Source organism: Quercus lobata, unplaced genomic scaffold (assembly GCF_001633185.2).
Source record: "Quercus lobata isolate SW786 unplaced genomic scaffold, ValleyOak3.0 Primary Assembly Scq3eQI_1866, whole genome shotgun sequence".
Taxonomy (NCBI): Eukaryota; Viridiplantae; Streptophyta; class Magnoliopsida; order Fagales; family Fagaceae; genus Quercus; species Quercus lobata.
The window spans coordinates 144,757-151,799 of record NW_022154708.1 but is presented as its reverse complement, the minus strand read 5'-3'; the positions used below and the strand labels follow the sequence as shown (position 1 = coordinate 151,799).

At 34.1% G+C, this 7,043-nt stretch overlaps 1 pseudogene across 1 annotated transcript; it reads left to right on the top strand.

The window, feature by feature from the left end:
- Window positions 1-1,724: 1,724 nt before the first annotated feature.
- On the top strand, window positions 1,725-6,714 carry LOC115972983 (annotated as a pseudogene). Its single transcript, XR_004087582.1, has 13 exons — window positions 1,725-2,150; window positions 2,438-2,984; window positions 3,399-3,874; window positions 4,014-4,149; window positions 4,241-4,312; window positions 4,519-4,590; window positions 4,671-4,751; window positions 4,889-5,034; window positions 5,223-5,449; window positions 5,546-5,672; window positions 5,764-5,826; window positions 5,914-6,100; window positions 6,226-6,714. The product of XR_004087582.1 is annotated as a putative leucine-rich repeat receptor-like serine/threonine-protein kinase At2g19230 (transcript).
- Window positions 6,715-7,043: the final 329 nt, after the last annotated feature.

Below are 7,043 nucleotides of genomic sequence, written 5' to 3'. Positions count from 1 at the left end.
TCAAAAAAACTTTAAAAGTGCTGAAAGCCTTCTTAGTACGAACTCCAAATCAACCCAAAAAATATAATTTTTACATTGAAAGCTTTACGTGTTGCTAGCTTGGTTGGTTGATGCATGTAGACTTAATTTGCATGTTATTGCCTAGGTCTTCGTCTCATGGTTGCAACTTGCGACTCCAAAAAAAAAAAAAAAAAAAAAAGGATATATCTACAACATTTTTATAACAAATCTTAAATGACAGATTGTTATTGTTGGGGCAAAAAAGTAAACTTAGTGTTAGTTTCAAATTTGAACTAATAACAACTAACCACCTGTGATTTGTTGTAAAAATATTATAAAAATATTGTAAACGTAACATCTCTAAAAAATAAAAATAAATAAATAAATAAATAAAAAGAAGAAGAAGAAGAAGGTCTCGTTCATGGTTGCAACTTGCAAATTGATTTCAACTTTTCAAGGACCTCACATTTAAATTTTATTGCGTAGGCCACGGAACAATTAAATAGTTTCAGCTCCTTTTTACTTGTCAATTGGGCCTACAAGGTACTGTATGGAAGCTAGGCTGTTGTGGGTCAATTTCATTGGCCAACCATTTAAGTCCCGATTGGCTTGCCGATCTAGATCATTATAGTGATAAGGCCGTAATAACTAATAAGGCCCGTAACTGTCAATAAGCTGTTGGAGGATGCAAATGAGCGAGTGTCGTTTTTATAGTTGTATTTATATTTGAAAAAGGTGAGTTTATTTATTTTTTATTTTTTAAAGTTATACGTAAATAAATAAATTAATGGTAAAAAATTTGTCGACAAATGCACACTAAACATTTCTTTTTTGCCAAACTAAATTATATTTTAAAAGTTTCATTTTGATCATCACATTTAAGCACATCTTTAAGATGATTCCCTTGTTCATCTTTGTGAGTAACCTGATTGTTAAGTGTCAAATGAGGCAAAATTTTAATTTTGATACAAATTTAACATAAATATAAAATGTATATATGTTAACCGTACAGCATAAATATACAAATTAACATAAATATCACTTAAATAATACTCAATCTCTTATATTATTTTTTTAATCTATTCCTTTTGTCTTTTATGATATAAAATTAATTGTTGATTATTATTTTTATTCAACTTCTGCCAATATTTCTTTTTCCATAGAAAATATGATTAATAAAAAAAATATTAAACAAAGAGATAAGTGAATGAAGGAGAGCTTAATTTAAGTGGACCAATAACCAACAGAAGACTACCCAAAAAAAAAAAATATATATATATATATATTTAAGCAAAAGTTAAGAAATTTTGTATGTCAATTTACATCTTTTATGTTTCTAGAGGGAACATTTACATATCAAAAATCTCTCCATCTCATTAGTCATTAGAACTATTGAATTTATCAAAAAACAGAAAGAAAAAAAAAAAAATTTGCCCAAAAAATAAAAGGAAAAAGAAAGAGAAAGATATCTAGAGGGGGATACCGGGTCCATCACTCCATGAGACAAACGTCCAAACAAACTTGACCGGCAAATAAATCATGAAAGAGTGATCTACATTAAAAAAAAAAAAGTAAATCAAACATAAGACAATCGTTAATGTAAACATTAAGAAAGTATGTGAGCCCATTTCAAAAAACACACAAGACAAAGACAAGTAAGGAGCCAGCTCTGAATTATTGCAAAACCATGATATCACGCTGTTTTAAGGTGACCATTTTCATTGTCACGTGTGAATGACAAATTTCATTGAACAACAATATTGGCTTGAATGAGTTCAACAATTTGGAAGATTCAAAGCAAGGCAACGTACGATGGATAAAGTGTAAATTTCAAAGCTTGAAGCAGGAGCAATTGATTTATAGCCTCTTCCATGTTCTTCTTAAGCTGCTCAACAACCAGTGCAAAAGAATCATTGATTTACTGGATACATCTTTTCCATATATCTTCACTAACACAATATCTCATTCTATTTCTCCACGGTAGATGGGTGGGGTATATGGAAACAAATGGTCTCTGGATTCAATGATGTGGTTAACTTTTGCATCGGTGTTTGGCTTGTGGGCATTTACTGTAAGTTCAGCTAATTTGGTTTCAGAAAGGGAGTTTGGTAATTACAAACATGGTAGAAGGAAACTAGACGACATAGGAGGTAAGTCACTTCTTCCACTGATTGAAGTAGCCAGATATTTGATTTTGAGACATGGGGTCTCCCTATTTTAGTGTCTTTCTTCTAACTGAATAGCACTGCTTGCATTTCTGTTGAAACCAAAAAAATTGATCATAGCACTTAAAATTTTATAGCTAGCAGATTATATACTTGTAACTACTTTGAGTTCCAAACTTTGCCATAATTGATATATTTGATCTGCTTAATATACATACACATGCATGCGCGCACACACACAAAGTTATTCTAAAATTTTTGCTGGCTTATAGGTTCCATAAGCATTGATTGTGGGATTCTGGATGATTTCGGATACACTGATGACAAAACTGAGATAGAATACATTTCAGACAAATACATTGACTCTGGAGAGAATAAGAACATATCTTCCAAGTTCAATCTTGAAACCCTTCAAAAATATCTATGGAATGTTAGAAGTTTTCCTCAGGGAAACAGGAATTGCTACACCATTAGGCCTCATGAAGGCAAAGATACTAACTACTTCATCAGAGCCACCTTCATGTATGGGAATTATGATGAGCAGGACAAGTTGCCAGAATTTGATCTATATATTGGAGTTAATCTTTGGGACAAAGTAAAGTTTGAGAATGAATCTCATATTGTCATCAAGGAGATTATACATTTTTCTTTGGTGGATGACATAAATGTTTGCCTCTTAAATACTGGCTCAGGAACTCCTTTCATATCAGCACTAGAGCTGAGGCACTTCCATAATTCAACTTATGAAATCTCATCTAATAAATCCTTGGCTCTGTACAGTCGTTTCGATGTTGGTTCAACAGCTGGTCGAATAATCCGGTGAGTTATTTCTTATGGTGATTCAGATTAGTTTTCTTTTGTCTCAAGCTGCCCCTATCGATAGGTCAGCCATTGATGAGAATATTCGAGTCCAGTCTAATTTTCTAAATAAAAGTACTATTTTTCATAGAACAGTGTTACGTAAGATATATACCAAGGCAAGAGAGGTGGATAGGTGGGATATAATAGGAGTTTCATAGTGATAAAGCCAGGATAAATGCTTAAAATATGAGTTAATTTGGTACCATTACTAGAAATTGGTAGTTTTGATTAATTAAGAATCTTATTCACATTATGTTCTGTCCATCCAATTTGGGGTGAATTCCAAGTTTCTGTTTGCAAGGATCTATGGATAATATGTTCTTTTGCATTAACATCCATTACTAGTGCATGATATATTTGTAAATGCCTCAGGTACAAAGATGATGTTTATGATCGAATGTGGTTTCCTTATAACACTCCTCAGTCGATACCGTTCAACACCTCCTTTGCTATTGATAGCGCGACTCAATTTCAATATAAACTGCCATCAATTGTCATGACCACGGCAGTTAAACCCATGAATAATGTTTCCCTTGATTTTGAAGTGGATATTGTTGATCCCATTTTCTAGTGTTACATATACCTGCATTTTGCCGAACTTGATAAACTCCAAGAGAATGAATACAGAGAATTCAACATTAATCTAAATGGTAAACCCTGGCTGGAAGCCAGTGTTGTTCCTAATTACCTGTATTCAACTACTATATATAGCACCGTGCCAGTGAGGGGACCTAAGCTCAAATTTTCTATTAACAAGACAGAAAATTCCACCCTTCCTCCTATTCTCAATGCAATGGAAGTTTACATAGTGAAAGACTTCTTCCAAGCACCAACAGACCAAGAAGATGGTATGCTGTTCTTACACAAAATTTGTTGTCGATCCACTGAGATGCAGCTTTACTATGTCTCCTCTTTTTGTTGTTCTTATATTTTTATTGGGTTGAGATACAAATCGATTCAATTGTGAATAATGTTGGTGTATATTAGTTATTGCCATCATGGACATCAAAGTGAGCAATGGGGTAACTAAAATCTGGCAAGGAGATCCATGTCTGCCACGACCTGCATGGGATGGCCTGAATTGCAAAGACAATGGTTACGAGCCCCCTATAATCATCTCCTTGTGAGTGTCTGTTAAACCCAATTAATATGTCATCTAGATATCTAATGATATACATTACTAGCCTAATTGAGCCTTTTAAATTTAATTGCAGGAATCTAGGCTCAAGTGGATTGACAGGAAAGATATCTCCTTCAATGGCTAGGTTTAAATCATTAGAGTACCTGTGAGTATTATTCAATAGCAACTTTCAATCTTTACACAAATAATGGCATTTGCCTTTGAGCATTTTTGACACAATTAGAAAACTATTTTGTCGACCCAATGTCACTCCATGAGAATCAATACTTCTCAATCATTCACAGATATAAAGTTTTATAAAGCATTGCTTAACATAATGTTCAAAATATTTAATCAAACAACATTTCTCAGGGATTTATCAAACAATAGCTTAACAGGACCACTACCAGAATTTTTGTCACAAATGCCAAACTTAAGAACCCTGTAAGTGGTTTTGCCCTTGATGTTAATGTCCCATACTTAAAATTTGAAATAAACCATCTAACTCAAACAACTCTTTGCAGGAATTTGTCAGGAAACGAACTCTCTGGTTCAGTTCCTTCCGCTCTCCAAGAAAGATCAAATAATGGTTTTCTGTCATTGAGGTTTGTTTTTACCCAAGAATCATGAATTTATATGATTGGTGATTTGGTAATGTGTATAATATTCAATTTTTTTCATTACCCCTTTTGTTTATTTAATTTTGTTAAAGATTTAACTTCCATCTTTTATAATTTCATAGTGTGGATGGAAATCCAGACCTTTGTGTGATGGCTCCATGCAAAAAGGAGAAAAAGAATTTTGTTGTCCCGTTAATTGCAGCCACTGTCTCAGCTCTAGTTGTCTTAACTATGCTAGTTGTTTGTTGGCGCTGCAAAAGAAAACAAGGTATACGCGGTACAAAGTTTCTTTATTGTGATCTAAACCACTCAATAATAGACACTATCAATATAGAAATCATTTTCATTATTATTTTTGAGATACTATCACATTTAGAATAATAAAAATGAAATTTTCTTCAAAAACCCCTGAATTACTTGAGCATACATAATTGGAGATTATGATGATCTTATTAGCTGCAAAGCAACTTCCAAGAACTCACCAAGGAGGCAGGCCACTGAAGTCAGACAATCGACAATTCACATACTCTGAGGTTGTAAGTATAACCAATAACTTTCAGAAAATTGTTGGGAAAGGGGGATTTGGAACGGTATACCTTGGATGCCTAAGTGATGGCATGCAAGTTGCAGTCAAAATGCTCTCTCCATCATCAACTGATGGCTCAAACCAATTTCTCACAGAGGTATGCTATTCTACACCCAAGAACTTTAATTGTTACCAAAATATGATCAATTAAAGTATTTATGTATCTATGATTGAGTGTCATTTTGAATTGCAGGCTCAGCTCTTGATGCGGGTTCATCATAGAAACTTAACTTCCTTTGTTGGATACTGCAATGAGGGTACAAATTTTGGGATCATCTATGAGTACATGGAGTATGGGAACTTAGAAGAGCATCTATCAGGTACTAAATGATTTACTTCTTGACCGACATTCCGTTTGTAAAAAATAACTTAAAAATACCGGACTTCTGGTTTGTTATGTTATGGCTGCAGATAAAACAAGAGACGCTTTGAGTTGGAAAGAGAGACTTCAGATTGCAGTTGATGCGGCACAAGGTCAGCTGGCAGAATTGCTCTTAATAAAGTTAACTTCTAGTTTGGTTCATATGTTGTAACTAAGATGTGCCAAACTTATACATGTAGGCCTAGAGTACTTGCATCATGGTTGCAAACCACCTATAATTCACAGAGATGTGAAGACAGCCAACATTTTAGTGAATGAAAAACTGCAGGCCAAGATAGCTGATTTTGGTTTCTCAAAATTCTTCACTGAAGGTCAAAGTCATTTATCCACTGCTATTGTTGGCACGATGGGTTACCTTGATCCAGAGTAAGTCTTTGTGGTTCAGTATACTTCCATTCAATTCATTTTTCAGTTTAAGTTTTCTTCAACACATTCTGACTGACTGAAATTTAGCATCTAGATTAATGGTATTAGAGTTGTCTTCTATGCAGATACTACACTTCCAACAGGTTAACTGAGAGAAGTGATGTGTACAGCTTTGGAATTGTACTTTTGGAGCTGATCACAGGCAAGAGAGCAATAATAAAAAGCCATAACAAGGATAACACTAATATTGTTGATTGGGTTAGCCCCCTTCTTGCTAGAGGGGATATAAGAAATATCATTGATCCGAGAATGCCTGGAAATTTTGACACAAATTCGGTTTGGAAGGCAATAGAGACAGCAATAGCATGTGTGCCATTAATTTCCATCCAAAGGCCAAGCATGAGCCATGTGGTGATTGAATTGAAGGAGTGCTTGGAGATAGAAAAGGTTCATGAACAAGATTGTGGTCCAATGACGAAATCATTCAACGACACATTTGAAGTGAACCCTTTGGGCCTTGAGATGGATATGGTTCCCCAGGCAAGGTAGTACGTACTAGGTAGCCAATTGCTGGTTTTGAGTATAATACAAACGATCCAAGTTGTTGATCGTAAATATAATGATCGCTTATTTTTCATTTGAGAAAGAAAACAATAAGTTAAGAAAATCTATAAATCTTTGGTATATGTCTTTCATCTTTGTACTTGTCAGCTAAGTTTAGTCGGTAAACATATTAATTAAGAGGTTTGAAAAATCCAATCAAGACCAAGAAAGAGAAGGCTTTATACACAGAGAGAGCTAACTTCTGGTCTTACAAACCTGTGAGAAAATTCAAGCGTGAAAGAAAATCTGGAATGAGACTAAGAAGAATCTAGAAAAGCTCAGAGTGCTCTATTACCATGTGAGAATTTGATGAAAATTGCATTGTATTAACCAAATGAAA